The sequence below is a fragment of the Pleurodeles waltl genome, chromosome 8 (assembly GCF_031143425.1).
Source record: "Pleurodeles waltl isolate 20211129_DDA chromosome 8, aPleWal1.hap1.20221129, whole genome shotgun sequence".
In the NCBI taxonomy this organism is placed as follows: Eukaryota; Metazoa; Chordata; class Amphibia; order Caudata; family Salamandridae; genus Pleurodeles; species Pleurodeles waltl.
Window position 1 is genome coordinate 792,852,628 of NC_090447.1, and position 22,720 is coordinate 792,875,347.

At 42.3% G+C, this 22,720-nt stretch overlaps 1 protein-coding gene across 12 annotated transcripts in view; it reads right to left on the minus strand.

The window, feature by feature from the left end:
• HTR1F (5-hydroxytryptamine receptor 1F) overlaps nt 1-22,720 on the minus strand; it is a 2,610,837-nt gene that overhangs the window by 1,605,603 nt on the left and 982,514 nt on the right. For all 12 annotated transcript variants that reach the window (XM_069205051.1, XM_069205044.1, XM_069205047.1 and 9 more), the window contains one exon: nt 15,916-16,094. The gene's annotated coding sequence lies outside the window, so the exon portion shown is untranslated. The remainder of the gene's footprint in view (nt 1-15,915; nt 16,095-22,720) is intronic.

Sequence of the window (22,720 nt, forward strand, 5' to 3'; positions counted from 1 at the left end):
CAGTTTTCCTTAAAGGAAAACGAGCTGCACTTTGAAAAAAAAAACGAAACCTTTAGTTTCGGTATTTTTCAGGGCAGGTAGTGGTCCATTGGACCACTGCCTACCCTGAAAAAATCTTTTTTTTTCCAGACACAAAGGGGAAGGGGTCCCATGGGGACCCATTCTCGTTTGCGCCTGGGTTACCATCCACTTCAAGTGGATGGTAACTGCGCTTTCATTTGCGACTCGCAAATAGGAAGGGAACACCCCTTCCTATTTGCGAGTCGGAAATGCATTTTGTGAGTCGGTTCCGACTCGCAAAATGCATTTCAAAATAGCAAAGACGCATTTGCGACTCGCAAACGTCGATTTTCGCAGTTTGCGAGTCGCAAAGTCTTTGCTACATCTGGCCCTTAGTGATGAGAGTGGTTATTTTGTGTGTTGATGTTCCTGTTCAAAAGGAAAACAATAGACTTATTGTCAAGTAAGTGTTGATGTAAACATGATGGCTGACTCCTTGGTTGTCATTCACATTGATTGTTGTGGATGATTGGAAGAACTTTCTGGACAAGGAGGTTGTGCTTAAAAAACAGGAATTAGACCTGCAACAATTGGAGGGAAACCTATTGAAGTTGTGGGTGAATTTAATACTTCTGTATCATTTAAAGGTTATTTGTTGGTTGCCACTGTCTATGTTGCTAAGTATGGTTTATCCTTCTGAAGATGGGTGGAACAGCGGAATTTGTAAATAATATGGGGGCCAAATAATCGAGAACTGATTCTATTGAAAAAAAAAGATTGTGTGACCTTTTCATGCATGTGAATGAAAATTGATACGTCCTAGGGGGTTTACAGATGAACTGGGAAGGGTGAAAGGATTCATACATAAAATGCAACTCGAGGAATGTGTCGAGCCTGTAGTACATAAGGGACAAAGAATTACTAATACTGCAGGCCCTGATAACTCCCTAGGGGGTGGAATTACCCAATATCAAAAACATTTGAGAATCAGTCTCTACTGAAGGATTTGCACTATATTTCAGCAGCTGAAGAGTCTGGGTGCAAAACAACCAACCAGCAGAGTTTTCACAGCAGTTGTTATTCTAAGGGAACTGATAACTCCTGTTACATCCCTGAAATTGGGGTGGGTGACTGCTGATTACTTGGAATAATCATAATCCTTCTAAGGTGAACCTTTTTAGTTGCTAAATTAATCTGAGCTCCCTCCACTGGTAACCTTGGCATAGATCAGACATGCGTAATGTAGGGCAATGTGTAACATATTATGCAGTACTGAAATTTAGGGCAATGTGTAACATATTATGCAGTACTGAAACAGTAATAAAGCCAAAAATTCAAATCACTAAAAATGCTACACTAATTTAGACAAATGGATTGAAATGTAATAATAGAAAAATACACCAAAATGACCAAAATCCAATTAGGTGAACCAGAGATATTAATTTTTAAAGCTTTTAGTAAAAATATTGCCCCAAAAAACACAAGGCGCCAATGATAAACACTGGTCAAGGTAGACCCCGACATAGGCATGATTTAAGGCCAACCCTGATGGAGGGCGGGTCAGGTGAACCAGCTAGATTCGCCCTTGTCAAAGATTATACCTTCTGACTTAGTCTTGTTGTCGTCCTGGTCAAAGATTTTATTTTATGACTTTAGGCCTTATTTAGAGTTTGGCAGACAGGATACAAATGTGGCTAATCTATCTCTAGCCTGAATGCAACTCTCTTTCAAGTGTTTCATCATCTTCTGGCAAAAGCAGCCCTCATAAATACATGACCCAGATTTAAGCACAAGCTAAATATTTTCTCATCACTAGTTCTACAACCCTCTGATCAATCTTTCATGACTCAGACATGGTTTCATCATAAAACTGGCTCTTTACAAAAGTCCCCCACCTTACGAAACCTGATTATTAAAACAGGAAGAACAAAGTGGGAATGTGGAATACCACGGAGTCATAGTGAAAAGATCCTGTTTAAGATAGTCCCTACCAGATTCTTCTTTCCCTGTGAATTGATGGACATGCAATGTACTTTTTACCATCATGCTCTCAAATATTTGTTCTACTTTATCATCCATAGTGTTCACTTTTTCCAATGTGTTGCATGACTCCTGGCTCACCTGAGAGTCAATCACTGTCAATGGCCGCTGGTAAGTGACATCAGTGTCAAGCTGTAATATGTTGACTACTGAGGCTTTCAAAACTATTCTAGACAGCATAGGTGTTGTGGATCTTTCTAAGCCAGTAGCTGCTGATGAATGTCAGGTAGGTGGGGTTCAAATATTATGGTCAAATTTATTATTCAAGAAAAACGGGATGCATTTAAAAAAGAAAAACACTGCTTTATTTAAAAGCAGTCAGAGACATGGTGGTCTGCTGTCCCCAGCAAGCCACCATCCCTGTGAGTGAGGCCATTCCTAATGGGGTGGCAAAATATGACCTACCTCATGAATATTTATGAGGCAGGTAATTTGCGACACCATTGGGAATCACAAACAGTGTAATTGACACTGTTGTACATCAGGTTTTGCGAGTCACAAAACCTGATATTTGTACGTGTGGCCCTTAGTCTTTCAGGACTGGTTAAACATTGTGGAAGACTGCGCCTGCTCACATCATTATTTTTCCCCCATAGCGCAGCAGTCCAATTCTCTAAAGTATGTTTGACTCATCATGTGTATGTAAGTGTATTTTCTATGCATATATGTGCCTCTGTGTGTAGGTTAGTGTGCATTGCTATCTGTTTGCCTGAAGTAATGTATGCATTTTTGTCTGTATGTTATTGTGCTGCAAATGCCAATACACATAGAACTCAGTGGGCTCATTTACGAGTCCCTAGCAGCACACCTAGCCACTGAAGCATCATTGTTTATGCTCTGGTGGTGCAGAGTGCCAGCCCATATTTCAAGGCCATGCAAAGCCACCTTGCATGGCTTTTCATGGCCTTGTAAATTTGGACCCCTTCCACACATAACACTGCGTGAAAGAGGTGTTCTATGGGTGTTGCTTGGGGTGTTCCCACACAACACCCATGGAATCCGAAGGAATCTGATGCATTCCCAGATTTACAAGTCTGGGAATGTGTCATATTCCCACGCCACCTCAGGGGTGGCATAAGAAAAATGCAACAGAGATAAAAATCTTTATTTCTCTCTGTTTTTCCTCTTTCTATGTGTGCTGCATCTTGCACGTTGCAAATTAGTATTAATGAGGTGGGTCTTTGCGACACCCTTGCGATTCGCAGATTATTTCAGGGACACCATTTTACATTCTGGATTGCGACTCCCAATCCAGATTTTTCCTACATCTGGCCCCAAGTATGAAGAGTGTTATCTAGGGCCAGATGTAGTGTGAAATGATTTTGCGGATTGGAAATTGTGAGTCGGTGCGACTCTCAATTTCCAATTTGCAAAATCATATGCAGAATGGTGTCTCAGACACCTTCTGCGAATCGCAAGGGGGTCGCAAAGACCCACCTCATTAATACTAATGAGATGGGTCGCAATTTGCGACCCCCTTGCGAGTGGCGGCACTCACAGGGATGGTGGCCTGCTGGATACAGCAGACCACCATGTCTGTGACTGCTTTTAAATAAAGCAGTTTTTTTTTTTTGTAATGCAGCCCGTTTTCCTTAAAGGAAAACAAGTTGCATTACAAAAGAAAAAATGAAACCATTTGGTTTCGTTTTTTCTGAGTAGGAAGTGGTCCATTGGACCACTGGCTGCTCTGAAAAAATATTTATGGCACATTCCCTTTTGCGGATGAGTTAGCACCCACTTGACATGGGTGCTAATTGCGAATTGCTTTCGGTGCAAATCGCAAATAGGATGGGAACACCCCTTCCTATTTGCGAGTCGCATTCCCATTTTGCGAGTCGGAACCGACTTGCAAAATGGGATTGTGCATCACAATGCGCGTTTTGCATGGCGGAAACTGCGAATTTTGCAGTTTGCGCCATGCAAAACACTTCGCACATCTGGCCCCTATTTTCCATTCTAGACTTGCTAGACATGGGCAGTTTGGGAGTGGTTTAGCTCATTTTGTGATCTGCCTTCCCTGTCATGGTTTGCTGCTGTTATAGCCTAGGCTTAATATCTACTCACTAGGACATATTTAATCAGTTTCCTCACAGGTTGACAATTTAAACATATTTTCAGAGAGTTTTAGTAATGAAAATCCTGTACATTTTACCTTTTTGTACATGCAATCCACGTGAATTCTTTCTTCTTAATGCTGTTCAGATACGTAGAACATCAACACTTTTGTCACAGTTTCTGGGGGACATGATGGCCAACACATCATGCTGTTAGAGTGCTTTCCAACTCAAGCCCCACCCCCAGAAGTGATCGTTGATGGGCCGTGGACAATGTGGGCTCTGAAGGTGCCGACCTGAATGACGTAGTGCTGTGGAACGGCAGTGAATCTGAAACCCTAGTAAAACAGCCGGGTGAGTGACGAGTGATGATAGGCGGCTGTAGGAGTGGGAGCCGCAGGAGGCAATGCATGTTGAGGCCAATCAAGAGCAGACTGTCAATGACAGAAGACAGGAGGAGGACACGCAACAAAAATGCGGATCCAAGGCGACATGCTCCTTTCCCTCTGGGCAAAGCAGGTGAGTGCACAAACTGTTCTGATGAGTTAATGTGGCTCGGGCCTCACCACCCGGGGGGCAGTCGGTTAAAAAAGGGCCCAGGCTACATCATCTCAAGCGTTAGGCCACACAATCAAGCACTATCAACCTCATTATTGTTGGTTTAAAACTGATGCTAAATATGTTTTATTTCAACTGGGGGACTTGTGGAGCCTGAAAACCCACTTCAACACTACCCTCTCGCTAGCAGCATGTGCACCCCTTGAACAGTGCTGCACCCAGCCAATTGACTTCAGCCTCTAAATTAAGGTGCAAGGGTGCCAGAGAAAGGTAAAAAAAAAGCCTTTTAAGACTCCCGGCAAAAAATGAGTTCATAATCAGCGGCACCCAGGGAAGATGAGATGCTAGGGGGCTTAAATAACTGTATGGTGTAGGAAGTTGGCTCTGTATGCACTATTTCAAAGTAAGGAATAGTATGCACAGAGTCCAAGGGTTCCCCTTAGAGGTAAGATAGTGGCAAAAAGAGATAATACTAATGCTCTATTTTGTGGTAGTGTGGTCGAGCAGTAGGCTTATCAAAGGAGTAGTGTTAAGCATTTGTTGTACACACACAGGCAATAAATGAGGAACACACACTCCAGGAGACAATTCCAGGCCAATAGCTTTTTGTATAGAAAAATATATTTTCTTAGTTTATTTTAAGAACCACAGGTTCAAATTTTACATGTAATACTTCAAATGAAAGGTATTACAGGTAAGTACTTTAGGAACTTTGAATAATCACAATAGCATATATACTTTTCAAATAAATCACATATAGCTATTTTAAAACTAGACACAGTGCAGTTTTCACAGTTCCTAGGGGGAGTAAGAGTTTGTTAGTTCTTGCAGGTAAGTAAACCACCTACGGGGTTCAAGTTTGGGTCCAAGGTAGCCAACCATTGGGGGCTCAGAGCAACCCCAAAGTTACCACACCAGCAGCTCAGGGCCGGTCAGGTGCAGAGTTCAAAGTGGTGCCCAAAACGCATAGGCTTCAATGGAGAAGGGGGTGCCCCGGTTCCAGTCTACTAGCAGGTAAGTACCCGCGTCTTCGGAGGGCAGACCAGGGGGGTTTTGTAGGGCACCGGGGAGGACACAAGTTAGCACAGAAAGTACACCCTCAGCAGCACGGGGCGGCCGGGTGCAGTGTGCAAACATGCGTCGGGTTTGTCGTTGAAATCAATGGGAGACCAAGGGGTCTCTTCAGCGATGCAGGCAGGCAAGGGGGGGGGGCTCCTCGGGGTAGCCACCACCTGGGCAAGGGAGAGGGCCTCCTGGGGGTCACTCCTGCACTGGAGTTCCGATCTTTCAGGTCCTGGGGGCTGCGGGTGCAGAGTCTTTTCCAGGCGTCGGGATCTGGGAGTCAGGCAGTCGCGGTCAGGGGGAGCCTCAGGATTCCCCCTGCAGGTGTGGCTGTGGGGGCTCAGGGGGGGGAAATCTGGCTACTCACGGTCTCGTAGTCGCCGGGGGGCCCTCCCTGAAGTGTTGTTTCTCCACAAGTCGAGCCGGGGACGTCGGGTGCAGAGTAGAAAGTCTCACGCTTCCGGCGGGAAACGCAGTTGTCTTGAAGTTGCTTCTTTGAAACAAAGTTGCAGTCTTGGGTGAACAGAGCCGCTGTCCTCTGGAGTTTCTTGGTCCTTCTAGAGCAGGGCAGTCTTCTGAGGATTCAGAGGTCGCTGGTCCTGGGGAAAGCGTCGCTGGAGCAGTGTCTTTAGAAGGGAGGGAGACAGGCCGGTAGAGCTGGGCCAAAGCAGTTGGTGTCTCCGTCTTCTCTGCAGGGTTTTTCAGCTTAGCAGTCCTCTTCTTCTTAGGTTGCAGGAATCTGAGTTCCTAGGTTCAGGGGAGCCCCTAAATACAGAATTTAGGGGTGTGTTTAGGTCAGGGAGGGCAGTAGCCAATGTCTACTAGCCCTGAGGGTGGCTACACCCTCTTTGTGCCTCCTCCCAAGGGGAGGGGGTCACATTCCTATCCCTATTGGGGGGATCCTCCATCTGCAAGATGGAGGATTCCTAAAAGTCAGAGTCACTTCAGCTCAGGTTGCCTTAGGGGCTGTCCTGACTGGTCAGTGACTCCTCCTTGTTTTTCTCATTATCTCCTCCGGCCTTGCCGCCAAAATTGGGGCTGTGGCCGGAGGGGGCGGGCAACTCCACTAGCTGGAATGCCCTGTGGTGCGGTAACAAAGGGGGTGAGCCTTTGAGGCTCACCGCCAGGTGTTACAGCTCCTGCAAGGGGGAGGTGATAAGCATCTCCACCCAGTTCAGGCTTTGTTACTAGCCACAGAGTGACAAAGGCACTCTCCCCATGTGGCCAGCAACATGTCTCGAGTGTGGCAGGCTGCTAAAACCAGTCAGCCTACACGGGTAGTTGGTTAAGGTTTCAGGGGGCACCTCTAAGGTGCCCTCTGGGGTGTATGTTGCAATAAAATGTACACTGGCATCAGTGTGCATTTATTGTGCTGAGAAGTTTGATACCAAACTTCCCAGTTTTCAGTGTAGCCATTATGGTGCTGTGGAGTTCGTATTTGACAGACTCCCAGACCATATACTCTTATGGCTACCCTGCACTTACAATGTCTAAGGTTTTGCTTAGACACTGTAGGGGCACAGTGCTCATGCATTGGTGCCCTCACCTATGGTATAGTGCACCCTGCGTTAGGGCTGTAAGGCCTGCTAGAGGGGTGACTTATCTATACTGCATAGGCAGTGTGAGGTTGGCATGGCACCCTGAGGGGAGTGTCATGTCGACTTACTCGTTTTGTCCTGACCAGCACACACAAGCTGGCAAGCAGTGTGTCTGTGCTGAGTGAGGGGTCCCCAGGGTGGCATAAGATATGCTGAAGCCCTTAGAGACCTTCCCTGGCATCAGGGCCCTTGGTACCAGAGGTACCAGTTACAAGGGACTTACCTGGATGCCAGGGTGTGCCAATTTGTAAACAAAAGTACAGGTTAGGGAACGAACACTGGTGCTGGTGCCTGGTTAGCAGGCCTCAGCACACTTTCAAATCAAAACATAGCATCAGCAAAGGCAAAATGTCAGGGGGTAACCATGCCAATGAGGCATTTCCTTACATATGGCCTATGAGGAGCAGCTAAGGGACAGGGGGCAAGCGGAACTAGAGACCTCTGGTGCGGATCCTTCATCAGTAGGAATAGTAGACTCCATTTAAGATCTCCCCCCTCCCAGCCTCAAACAATATCCACTGTTTTTGAAACACCAAGTAAACCTTCGGCTCTGGTGGAAGCTCAAGGAATTTCTCAAACAGTTCCTGAAGCAAACCCCTAAACCCCCCAGAATAACAACCGAGATGGGCAGGGCGAACTAGAAATAGAGGTATCCCTAAACATCTGTGATACGGAGGGGGTGGGGTCTCCGCCACCTGCAGCAGATATGATCATGATGGGCTCAAGCAACTGTTGGTCAGCAGTCAAAACTTTGTGTCCTAGCAAAGGGACAGTTTTTTCTTTTTGATGATGTTAGCAAAACACAGGTGCTCCTTCAGGAGCTGGACCACAAGGACATTAGATAGGCAGGGGTACTACTGAGTATATATTGAAACAGATGTGGGAAGTGCCAATGGCATTGGAAAGCTCTCTATAAAAGTTGTCTACTTTTCACAAATGATGCATAATATGGTAAAAGGGCGGAGGGCTGAATTATATTTGTTTGACTCTTCTGAAGGGTGGGGGTGTTGGGTCGAGAACCTTCCAGGCACGAGCCTGGTGGTTCAAGCGCACAGAAGGGTGCAATAGAATGCCACCCAATGGACTTTTGGGGTTAAGGGGGGAAATGTGGGCACTTCTTCGTTTCGGTGGACACAGTGTTGGGCAAGGGGTAGAGGGGGTGGGTGGGTGGGCACTGCAAGGTGGAAAAAGAGAGAGTTCCTCAATAATGAACATAGGTTGGAAATTAACAATGACATTGGTTAAAGATATGCCTCATAATGATGCAAACATACAGAAGAGAGTCATCTGTGGCCAAGGTATCAGTCGCTCCAGGAATAATATATGGTGTACAGGACAAAAAGGAGATGAACTATTTACTGTCAAAATATGGGGCAACTGTAATTGATGCAATGCTGATTGATGATCGTGTCCACAAAACATGCTACCTTAGTTACTTTAAGCACTTCAGCACTTTAGGCACTTTAAAATGATAGGTCAAACAAGGTACTTTAGGCACTATGGGGGTTACTCTAACTTTGGAGGAGTGTTAATCCGTCCCAAAAGTGACGGTAAAGTGACGGATATACCACCAGCCGTATTACGAGTTCCATAGGATATAATGGACTCGTAATACGGCTGGTAGTAAATCCGTCACTTTTCCGTCACTTTTGGGACGGATTAACACCTCCTCCAAAGTTAGAATAACCCCCAAAATTCACTTTAGGCATTTTAGGCATTTTAGATTGCCGGGGCAGCTATAAGTAAATCCAGCTTATGATGTTTAAATTAGGCCACCTATAATGTAGACATTAGGTATTAATATCTACAATGGGGATACACAAGGATTATATAAGGATGGTTTCATTTAATGTAAACTGCCTCAATAATAAAAACAAAACAAGGGCCATACAAGCTTGAATCAAGGAACACTTTCCGGATGTCATGCTTCTTCAAGAGACGCACTTCAGGGACAAGAGTCATGATTCATATAGAATGTTTATGCAGAGCTGGGTTCTGCTGTATGCCAAATGCAAGTGATGCATGCAGAGAGGTGGCTCATTATATTAGTAGATATTTTCCTTTCGAGGTCACGTTCTCCTAGGTTCACACAGAAGATAGATGGCTGCTAGTAAGTGGGCTCCTACACAACACTAGGCTTACTATAGCCACGCTATATGCACCAATTTCAGATGACTCACAGCCCTTGACTGAATTGTGTCAGACACTGCTTGATATACCAGGTTTGTTGATCTTGGGGCCAGATTTCAATTCTCTCCAAGACCCATAATTGGATTCATCAACAAGTATGCATAGGCAGAATAAGTAACATATGGCCAGCTGTTTGGCTCAGTTTGCCAGTGCCTTCAATTTCATAGATCTTTGGCACGATGCATAGTCAGATGTCAAGAGTTCTCATGCTACTTGGCTAAATATAAGTCTGCGTCCAGACTGGATTTTTTTCTTAGTTCACATAATTTGCAATTAAAAGGTTACATGCATGTCTAGGAAAGATTCTCCGATCAAGCTCTGGTTAAAATGGAGGTTGTGGGTATTAAGGTTGAAAGGGTAGGAGACAGGTGGTCCATTAGCAGAGTAAATTTGCAAAATGAAGAATGGTGTAGAGACATAGACACCAAAATCACACATTACTTTAAAGTTAAAACAAACTTGGCCCCGTCTGAGAATATCTGGGAGGCCTTTAAACCAACTATTCATAGTCATGTTACTTCTAAAGAAATTACACAGCACAGAAACCGGGTGGCTCAGAGGGCAAAATTGGAGACAACATTGAATATTGCAAGTATCATTGTTTGGCACTGTAGAAATCCTGCTAGAAAGGTGCTGCTTAACCTGGAAAGAAGTTGCATGCTGGACTATTATATGACACAAGGCTATGTCTCCAACTCTGCTTATCTTCAGCAGGTAGACGAAGAAAGTGAGTATGTGCAGGTTTCTTGCACAGCAGGTACGGGATCTGGCTTTGCAAAATAAAACCACTTTGCTTATTGAACAGGGCACTCATCTCCCTATAACAGTTCCAGTAGACATTCATAAAGCTTTCCTTAAACACCATACAGAAGTCTACAATAAGCAAATGTAGATAGATTCTGTCAGATTCGGGTCTTTTTAAAATAAATTTCACATCTCCAAGCTACAAACAAGTCAAGCTAAGGCTTTGACTGTGGAATTTACGTTAGAAGAAGTAGAGCTGGCCGTGAAATCATTGGCTAGCAATAAAGCTCCCGGGGAGGATGGACTACCATCCGAATTCTTTTAGAAATTCACACCTGTAGTAAACCCTGAATTACTAAAATTAGCAAATCATATTCTAGACTGGGGGACATTCTGATGTCCTTTTGCACAGCTCTAGTAGTAAGCTTCTTAAAGGAGGGCAAGGATAATGGTAACGTCAATTCTTACAGACCTATTAGCCTGTTAAATGTGCACTACAAAATTTTTGATAAATTATTAGCCAATCGCATGGGTAGGGTCACGGGTTCTGGCATACATGCTGAGCAGTGTGACTTCATGCCAGATAGGCAATTATTCACTAACACCAACTTCTTGATTGTAGCTTCAGACTATTTTACACAAAACAAAATACCAGCTCAGGTAATGTTTTTAGGTACTGAAAGGATTTTGATTTGGTCTGCTGGGAAAGTATTTTTATCATTCTTAGGGAATTTGGCTTCCCTTCTCGTTTTATACAGATTGTAATATGCATGTTTAGGGGTGTAATGGCACAAATAATTGTAAACTCCATCGAGGTCGGCGCAAGTGACTGGGCAGGGGCATGCATCAGGTCCCGGTCACCAATCATTTTTGCCTTGTTCATTGAACCATTAGCAATAATTCACAGTAATACATAAGTGGTACCTCCCACTAGTGGGATGGTGACTATTAAACTATATGCAGGTGACATTGCTTTGTTCCTAAAACCTGACATAGAAACCCGAGAAAAGGCCTTTGGGATTTTTCAAGAATATCAAGAGCTTGGGGGCTATAAAGTTAATGAGTCCAAACCAGAGATTTTGCTATACAACTGTTACTAAATTTCGCTTGCTAATTAATGCTAATCCTAATCGCTACCTCCAAGTGTTTGTATCTGGCACTATTAACAATTTATATGTGCTAAATTATAAACCCCTCATTGCAAAAATTAAGACACTGTTTTCTAAATGGACCAATTTTCAACTATTGTTCTTAGGCCATGCTACCCTGATTCATATATTTATTCTTCCCCTATGAAACTTTCTGTTTGCTGCCCTCCCTCTGGCCCTGCAGACGAAGTTCTCTAAGGATCTTGAGGGAATGTTTTCTGCCTTTTTATGGGCCAATATAATTTCTAGACTGTCTCTGGATACATTATATTGCCCTATCAGGGAAGGGGGCCTCAGCCTCCCTGACTTAAGGGAATATTATTTTGCAAATTATGCACATATTATATTCAGATTCCGTCACTCCCCGAACATAAATGTAAATTTAAGTGATGATTTCTTTCTTGATTTAATTTTTCAAGAATATCAGATTTTTTATTTATCCAGGCTCATGAAAACCCCTAGGAAAGTGAGATATAAGAGTTTGCAGTGGCTTTTAAAGCATAAATCCCAATTATTTAAACATTACCAAATGCCCCTCATTACTGGTATTACCCAACTGGCAGATATAATTAATGGGGATCGACCCCTTCTTGAGAAAAACATTATTTCCATTTGGAAAGGAATGACTTCCACACAGTGATGGACTTTTTTCAAGGGGAATCCTGGATGGTTTGGAGCGAGGTTGAGGTTAATATTAGGCACTTAGAAGCTATGTTATAGTGGTCTTATTTCCAAATTCAACATTTTTAAAAAGAAATTGACCCAGAAATGGTCATTTAGAGTCTAGACTTAGCAGAAGATCTGCTGGAGTCTAGAACCCTTAGGTCTATTAATTGTTGCTCTTTTTAGACAGCAGAAGGCCAACATACTATATCTAAAAGCTTGGGATAAATGGCAGGCCAAAGAAGGTACCCAGCTCACAGCCACTCAGTGGAATAAGATTAACAGGTTTAATACCTCTTTACTGAAGGATGCGAATCTTAGGCGTGTGCAGCTCTATACTAAATTGTATTTATATAGAACGCCAGCTTTCATGCATAACATCTATTCTCAAAGTCCTGACAAATGTTTTTGTTGCTCATTAGAATAGACGGATGGCAGGACACATATTTGGGGTTGCTTTCACATGAAGCCATTTGGCCTAGACATTGAAAATGGCGCCTAACTTGAACAGCCTGACTGACGGCCGCCAGGGTAACTTACTCATGACACAGGGAATGCCTAAGGTAAGGCAATTAGGTGTAGAAGAATCTGCTGGGCCTAATCATTTGAAATCGCCTAGTTGCATGTTAACCATAAAAAAATCAGCATCTCAGAAAAAAACAGTACGAGTTAAAAGTATGTCAACCCTGGATTTCTTTTAAGGGAAATTTCCTCATGACTATTGAAAAGCAATAGAATGGTTCAAAAAATGTGTTAGCACACTGCTTTAGTGTATTAAATTCGAGAGAGGATTGCATCTAATTCTCAATATGCATAAAAACATATGAGCATAGTCTTACAGAGCCATTGGTACTCAGAAGAGTAGTGCAAAGGACTGCTGGGGCAGTGCAGGGTACCCAGTGAAGGCTGGCCTCCTTAAATGCAGAAGCCCGCCACTTTGTCAAGGATGATTTAGCAGAAAGTGCTCCCACTCAACAGATTATTTGACTCTATTGAATGAAACTTGGAAAGCTAGCTTGTTCTCTGTAGAGAACAAAAATGAAATATCCCTGATACAGATAGAAGTTTCTTTCAGCGCATGAGGGACATGTTTCTTCTTTTCAGGATTTTCGACGTGACCCCAGCAGCAGTGGGGTGGATGGATTGCTGGAAATCTTCTGTAGTGGCTCAGCTGACCTGCTCTGTCAGGAATGCAGCAGCCCCTCCCCCAAAGGAATTTAAATACTGACCCTACGTCTGCAGGGTCGAGAAATACATGAGCCCCAGGTTTTTCAACAAAGTTTTAAGCACTTTTATTCTACGGCTTGGAAGTGCAGCAGCGTCTATTGGTTGGTCCTAAGGCTGCATGCTTTGTGGCCTAAAGTGGTGTAGGAAAGACACAACATCTGTTATGTTGATTTTATAGAGTGCTGACAGTGATTTTTTATAAACATTGCACTTCTTTATTAATAGTAATGATTGTATGTAAAACAGTGTTCTTGATTTCAGAGATAGAGAGATGGTTTATAATGTGATTCTTAGTCTTTAAATGTGGTAAACCTCACAAAGCCAATAGGCATGCTATATTTAAAATGACACCCTCCTATTTGGTAAGGTGCCCTAGGTTATGGGAGGGTGGTACTCTGATTTTTAGGGGTCATGACCCATTAGGCATCACATGTGATTTCAGAATGTCACCAAAGGTATTTCCACCAGCCTTATGTATATATCTGTAAATCACTGCATAATATTTAGTAGTGTATGTGTAATAAATGTATTTTTTGCTAACTAATGGTGATTACTAGCCCACACCACCTCCCCTGAATAGGTCTTAGACTGCTCTGCTTCACTACGCTGAGACAGTCAAGTGCTATAATGGGGTGCTTAGTTGCCACTGAGGAAATAATTATGGACCTACTACTTGTGCAGGGCTCATATTCTGCACAACTATTAGTCTGGCTTCCTTACAAGCTCTGTCCCAGGTCACTGATGGTACTGGTGGCGTTTTTTGTGAATTAAGTGCACATTCCAATGATTCTCCAACTAGCCATTGATAGTGTGAGAAAACTTAAGCTCGTAGCTGGACTTTCTTGCGTGTCTCCAATTCTGCAGAAGGTAGTTTTTTACTACTGTAGACTCTTTTCTAAAGTATTCATGTTTTCAAGAGGTGAACGGTTAGCATGTGAGATGGATTTGGTGGTAGTTGTCTGCCAATTTTGAATCCTTGCAATACCAGACAATGGGTCCTTCGTCTATGTCTTGAATTTCTCATCAGGTTATGATGGCATGCATCATTCTGTGTTGTTGATTGGTGTTGACCCATTGATAATGTTTAACATTTGTTTGATTCAGGTCATTTCTTTTAGATCAACAGTATTGGGTGCCAGTGGCAGGTGGCGTCCTCATTGGTACTCCTACATGCTCTTGAAGAACAACCACACAACTCTCATGAACAGACCTTAGGGTCGTGATTTGTGTTTTCATGTCTTTATGTGTGCCATATGTACATGAGAGAGCTCCACTAGGCTTATTTTGTAACAAGAGTCTGTCAAAGAGTAGTAAAATTACATGAACTCAATATGGCCAACACAAAGGCAGATAGTTCCCTGCCACCATTTTTGCCATTCCACTGAAAGGTGTATGTCGCCTTCTTTCTTTGGTGCACTGAATAGATTTGCCAAATAATGTAAAGTTGTTGATGTGCTCAGGTATGGACATTTGCCCATTAAATCATATGAAGAAGCAGCTGAAACATTTCACGTGCCTAGCTAAAAATCTCTTGGTTGCAATGAGATTGGGTTTTTCATTTTGTACATGGACTAAACCAAGAAACTTTGTATCACTATCGTCCTACAAAGCGTAGCACATGAAGGATTAGATATTGTGAGTGATTATGGAAGGAATCACATTTTGTGCTGTTGAGATGACAATTGTTGCACTAACTCGGCATGAGAGCTAACATTGATTTTAAAATTTGATGTCAAAAGTTACAGTCCATGTCAGTGCATGCCTCCGATAAACTAGTGGGGAGGAGCCTTAAACCCTGCTAAGAACCTCAGACAGGAATTAGACTACTGCAGTTTAGTACTGGTATCAGCTTCAACATACTAAAATGCTTTAGTCATGCAGTATAGATCCTCTGGGACCGAGTACAACGCACCCACTGAACTGCATATAACAAAAGCAGCCAGCACTTTTCGGATTGCTCTGACTGAACTGCAACCTGCTTCCAAGAGCCGCATAGTGTCAAAAAAAGTGTTATTGTCAGTTTACAATGTGTGTCATACACAATTTCCACCAATCCTAGCATCTGTGAACCACATTGTCATCCAGCAACGCATCAGTGGTCACAGAAGAGAAAATCATATAAAACAACCAGATACAATCCAAGCCTCAGGTGTATCCAGCTCCTGTTGTTTCCAGCACTAGAGACCATACTACAAACAGTGATTGGCCCAGGTGGCGGCAGGCACCTCTTTGCCATTTTTCTGCAGTTGCCACCCCCTCCCCCGACTGGTACGAGAGGTGACCCTCACAGTGCTCTGTGTGGTGTTGAGATCATGCTGGTGGGAAGCGGTTACGGTGCACAGGATATTTCTCACCCGCCATCTTCCATAAACCCCCCGAACATAATTTTAGTCACCCACACTGAAAATATCCCTCACACAAAGCCCTCCAGTCATGTGTGTTTGGGGGACACCAGATGGAATAGTGTGGCGGTCAGCTGCACACTTTAAAAGCACCGACCAGCCTGCCGTCAATCAGCTGTCAAGTGGACTCTACTCATTCTCATCTCCAGACTAGGAGAAGCTTTGACAGATAGCACTGCAAGACCGTCCAAGACCCACAGCAGGCTTGTGTTACAGGACCTCAGCCTACCTGCAATATCAGCACAGAACAGTCCACCAAAGTCTGCAGCCTGGTGGCTTCCCAGCCCACCTGCTTTGAAGATGCTTTCTGCTGTCTCAGGCAGCCAGGCAATAACTTATGGGTACCACAGTAGAACTGCACTGAAACTCGAGATTACAACGATGGCAGTGTCGGGGTCAAAGACGTGGCTAAAAATGAATGAAAAAAAAATGTATTCAGTCATTGGGTTGGTCTTACACCTTCGGATAACTCAGTATACATTAATGACACATAAACCTTAAAATTAAAAAAATGCAAGTTAAATTAATCAGTAGGAAATGCACTCTGAAAGCTCATTGGTTAATGCATTCACAGCAGCTGTGGGTGAGTGTGTAACTGGAAAGAAAAGAAGTTTAAACCAGGTTCACCCGACAAGAGGGAAGGCAAGGGGTTGAATAGTGGCTTGTGTGTTTGTAGAGCTACTTTGTCCCAGCCTGCACTGTGACTATGACAGCTATTATTTCATGATTGTATTATACAAAGTACTTGATAGGCTGGCATGGAATGTGCATAGTGATTGACTGTCTCATAGCAAACACAGAGCTTTAGAAATATACATTTTCAAAATAGTAATTTATAAAGGTAATTGCATATCAAATAACATCGGTGGCAAATGCAGTCTTTTTCGTTAGGAAACCTCTATTAGTTAATGCAATCACTGTAGATGTCTGTGTGTGTAAACCAGGGAGAAAGAATTGTGAACATGCAAGTCATTATTTTAAAATTATATTACTGTATAATGTGTCAATAAATAATATCTTTCACAAGTAGAGATGTATACATTACAGATTTTTACCTCCACACTAGTGGCTTTAAAAGCATGCCTTCAGGTCTGCCATCACTACACTTTATTGCTGTGAGCTAGGCTACACCTTACAGATGTCAAAGGAAACCATTATTGATATATATAAAATCCTAATTTTGACACTACCAAAGTCACCTCTAAGTGGTACTTGAAAGCCCACGAGGTCTGGGTGCTTAAAGTAACAGTCTACTTCCACTAGCAAAGCCAAGCTTCCCCTCTAATCGTTCAAACTGTCCTTGACCTTATATAATGCTCTGATGCCTTTCGACTAGATGTATGCTACAAATATACCAGATACATGTATACTATATCTAAGAGTAGGTCATGCCTAATATTTAGAATGCAAAAAGAAGAGATGAGAGACAGAATGCTGAACAATGTCAAACATTCATCCCTAGTCAGAGTTCTAGACCTGAATCCATTGTTTTTTGCTCACCACACCATTCCACTTTGAACTCAGCAATATGCAAATCAGTTTGACCCTGGTCCTCATGGGAACAGTCCAGCCTGAAATGCTATGACAGTTCCTCCCCAAACCAGAAACAAGCATCCTGGGACTGGTTTCGGGGTATCACCCACCATCAGCCAGTCTAACTTGACTCTGGTGGTATGGCAAGCACGGGACCCAAGTCTGAACATACCCGTCCCTCTTAGGATAACAATTGGAAAAAAGCAGATGATGGATGGAATCCTGAACAATCGCAAACATTCACTACTAGTCAGAGATCTGGGACTGAATCCATTGGTTTTTTTTTTTGCTCACTACATCATCCCAGTTTGACCTAGCCATATACAAATCAGTCTTCACCATACTCTGCCTGTGAACAGTCCAGCCTGAATTGCCAGGCCAGGACCTCCTGGGATTGGAAACAAGCATTCTGGGACCGGTTTAGGAGTATCATCCCTTGTCAGCCAGGCTATTGTGACTATGGTGGCACAGCGAGCATGGTACCCGTGTCTGGGCATACCCGTTCCACTTAGGGTGACAAATTAAAAAAAACAGATGGTGGACAGAATGCTTCACAATGATGGATTGGGATGCAGCACCAAATGATTGCTAGTGTCTGACATGAATTCAAGAATTCTATCCATCAGCTTGTTCTTTTTGCATTTGGCAACATAAGTGCACCGGGTATGCCCAGATGTGGGTCCTGGGATCACTGTGCCACTGGAACTAACCTATACCTGGGTCAAGACCCCTCACTAGGGCTAAACTGGTCTTTGGTTGCTTGTGTTCCGGTTTAGGGAGGACCTCGCCTGGTAGTTTGGGCTGGACTGTTTCCATGAGGAGCAGGGTCAGAACTGATTTGCATGTGGCTGGATCCATGCTGAGGGGGCTTGGTGACCAAAAAAATGATGGATTGGTATGCGGCCCCCAGAGATTGCCAGTGGCTGAGAGGAATTCATGCATTTTATACATCACCTTGTTCTTTTTAATATTTAGAATAGTATGTACTTGCAGTGAAATGATAATCATAGTCAATGTTTCAGTGCATAGGCTGCTGTCGAAATCTGCTCGTGAAGAAAAATTACATTTTCAAATATCAGGCTAGAAAGAAGGCAACAGAGTTCACTGGTGCAGATTGATAATATTTATCAGAAGTCTAACTCAATGGTGAAGTATATGTTTATATTTATATTACAAATGAGTGTATAAAAACTTTATAGTGCCTGGTTGAGAACATGGGAAAATACAATTAGCCTGGTCTTTCTAATAGGAAGTCCATGTTAAGTAATTAACGGCTACTTATTATGGAAAGTGGAGGGGACAGTAAACAAGAAGATTATATGGTAAGACAAAAGCCAAGCTGAGGCCTGAAAGTTTGGGGTTTTGACGGTAAACTATTATGATGGCATTTGATGGTGGCCTGTTCCAAGTCAACATGTCTCCATTGCCAGCAGGAGCGGACATGAGAGTTCCTCCATCTCAATAGGACAGCACCCCAGAGGAAAATCTAAGCTTCACACACAGGCAATGGGGTTCTGCCTGAGAGCAAGCTTTCCTGGGATAATTTACCAGAAAACAACAGAAATTGCTGTAAAAAAAAATCCTGGGTTGGAACTAGAAATTGATGTCTATTACTGGCTAATGACCATGTATGAAAAACTTCTCACCATTAGCCATGCTGAAGAAAATTGTATAATGTATATATGTGTGGAAGAACTAGAAAAAGTGTGCTTGCTGTCTGCTGCCTGTCTGGGAAGTGCTAATGACTGTCTATTTTTCTCCTTGAAATCTTGATTTAGGAGTGGTCACAAAGACAGACCAGCTAGGGTTCTGTAGCCCCAGGGACCGAAAAGGTTGAAGAAGGACTTCTTGGAAGATCCAGAGCACCAGTAAGAACTGAAAACTGTGCTTCAGCCCAAGCTGGAGTGAATGGTATAGACTGTCTCTGTTGCATTACTAGTAACTTGTCTGCCAGGTAAAGGCACAGGAGCTTGCATTGAAGGAACACATTGATGAAGAACTAGAGGATGTACGCTTCTGTCTGAATATATTGATTATTTAGATCACAGGTTATTGGAGTGCTTGTGGTCACTTTGCTGCTTTGTCTGTTCTTTCATTGACATTGCAACCCTCTGAGGACCATCTGTGAAAGAATTCCCATGTAGAAAAGAAGTAGCTATCTTGGCAGAACCACTTCCACTAGAGGAAAAAACACAAAAATACATGTGATATGAGCTTCCACTAGTCTCCTTGCTATCCCCTTCCACGCTCAGGAGTAAATATGCTAGATAATATATAACAAATCTCACCTGGTCTTCCAGTGAAGGAAAGTTTCAGCATTGCTCAGGGACCTATCACAGAATTAATCAAAGCCCGAACAATTGGATATGCTGTGAGTTATGATGTGCAATCTTGAGATAATTGCAGAAATGTCCTCAGCACAGCACACTGTGGTAAGCAATTAAATCTTTGGAGACTGTCCACATTAAATGACTGCCAGTAAAATAAGCTTGGAAAAACAAAGCCATATCTCCATTATCTTATTAAAACCCAGTGGTCTTAATCAGGTTGTTTTCGAGAATATTGAGCATATCATGCTACCAAAATATCTTAGTCAAAATATCAACAACCAATATATTATGAAGATCTGTATATATATATACATATATATATATATATATTTATACATATCTATATCTATATATATATATTTATATATATATATATATAGATAGATAGATAGATATATATATATATATATATATATATATATATATATATATATATATATATATATATATATATACATACACACATAGAGTAGGTTGCTGATCTTAAATCCACATATCTTGGAGTTTCATATATTTATAAAGTCCATGAATCTGGTGCTATCTATAGTAAATCTATGTTTACTTATATATATTATGGCATTCAGTATTCTGACTATAATATTCTTTTTACCACAATATTAAAAGAAATCTCATTCTGATAGTGTACTCTCAATCGGAGAGCATAGGAACACTGGAATTACATTAGTAAGGTGATTGAGATGACCCACACACTACTGTCCAGAGTGATTCAAGAAAATACCTTTAAATTCTCTGAAGTACTCTAATCTTAATGTGACATTCCGGAAGTCTTTTCAGTAATGCAAATAGATGCCACAGTCAGGGCAGGTTGTATGTAGCACACCTTGAGTCTGTTTAGAAGATCAAATTCCCATTCTGAGATGAAACTAGCAGCTCATTGGGTATGATTGATGTACTATTTACAATCCATTGTTTCTGTGCTGATAACTGTTCATTTTCATGTGAAACTATTTTCTAAATTTGAATTATTTGCTTTCTTACACCTCAGATAAGAGTGAGGTGTCCCATAAAATTCCAACATCCAAGTAATACTCTGTTTGCTTTGGTGTCCTAATATCACAACATTAGTTTTGCCAACAGGTGGATGTTCCCTGAATAAACTTCAGCAGGTCAAACCTGTCAAATTTTACTTGGTGAAAAAAGTCAGAGAAACAGAGAGGTATGCATATTGTGATGCAGTAAGTACCAACATCAGCATGCTATGTCTCATTTTAGGGAAAATCCATAATTGTCATTATTTATCACATTCATTCAATAATAAACCCCATTCTAATGTTTTTATTGAGTATGAAAAATAATGATGACATTATACCAAACTCCTAATTCAGGCCGAAGAATAAGGACTCCCATTGTAAACTCTATTTTGTCAAACAACAGAACCTGAGGAGTAAGTTATCTGCAGAATGATTTTTTGGCAGGGACTTTGGAACTAATTAAAAAAAATCTTAATGAAACTCAAAATCACATTTGCCTTCAGTTAATCATAGACAATTTATGACTTCTGATTGACTTCTCTTTAAAAGACGGTACCAGCAGTGCATCAGAATCTAAAATTCTTTGAAAGGAGATTAGAGGTACAATTTTGGGTAAGAAAAACAAAATAATTATAAGTCATTATGGAGTTTACTACTTTTTGGAGTACATTTACACTCAGATTGTGTGACAAGCCAAAAAGTAGTAAACTTACTCAAAAGTGTACAGCCTCATATGTGTACAGCCTCCAGGCCCTTCAATTTGGTGGAGAAATGTGTTACATTTTTTGAGTAAATTTACACTCGGATTTTGTGAATAGGCAAAAAGTAGTAAACCTATTCTAAAGTGTAAATTATTAAAATGTGTAAGTTGCCTCTGAGGATCACTCACACAATTTCCAAATATACTGCTATTTAGTCAAGTCATTACACAGTCTGCTAAAAGAAAGGGAGGAATAGAGAATGAGTACAGAAATACAGTTCAGATTGCATCTTCCTAAGTCAAATACAAGCAAGAAGACTTATGCAATTTGACCACGGTGGCTGGAAACGAGGAAGAGTGGGGTGGCAAGTAGGTGGTGGGGGGGTTCATGCATGCAAGACAAGCGAGGACTATAAATATAAAGAAATAGGCATTTACCTTGCTTGCTGCATGGCATCTGAAGTCCTCCTCAGCTCCGGTCCGTTTTCTGTTTCTCCTGGATCCATGGGCTCCAGCCAATTCCCCTAACCAATCCTGGTGCTGCTCTCATGCTGATACCCAGCAGGAGAGAAGTGCCAGGATTGGAGGGAGCATCCGCTCTCAGTGCTCCCAAGAGCACTGAAAGCCTGAGCTTTCTCTAACCCAGCTGTGTAAGACAGCTGGGTTAGAGAAGTTTAAAAAGGTGCCTGTCTGGCTGGCCGTCACCAGACAGCTGGCCAAAGAGACATGTGCAATTTAAAACTAAGTGCACTGCCAGCCCGCCACCCCTCCCTGATGCACCAATGGCCTCTCCCCGTCCTGACACTTGGTTCAGGATGGGTTGGTGAAAAATAAATGTTAATAAATTAACTTTATCACCATTTTATTTTTCATCTCTGGGGCTTTTCTTAGGTTCATTTTTGTTAGTGGGGCAACCTTCCTCTACCTTAACGGCGGAGTCACTACTGTTGCACCCACTAAAAGCGATACCTTGAGAATCGTTGTTTTTTGCAATTAGCAGTAACAACAGTTTTAAGCTGTGCACTGAAAACGGGGTCTGGCATGCAGATTTAAATGCTTACCACAACAGCATTTTCATCACCCGGCATGTACCTAGCCTTTTTCTCATGGTAAATTTTAACCTTCCCAAATGTATCCAGTGAAAAATCTGACTGGAAGTAGAATAAGACAAACTCCTAATTTTGACATCAATGCGTCTAGTGGTTTGCATGGGCATTCAAGTTTTATGAAGCACTTGTAAATGAGGCATAAGAGTGCCTACAATACAGATTAGGAAGGATTATAACATAATAAGTAACAGTAATCAGCACAGAAATCTTAGGGCCAGATGTAGCAAACGTTTGCGACTCGCAAACGGGCCGATTCGCAATTTGCGACAGTGCAAAATCGGAAATGGGATGCAAAAAGCCCATTTCCGACTCGCAAAAAGCGATGGGACCCGTTTGCGAGTCGCATCCGTTGCGACCCCATTTTGCGACC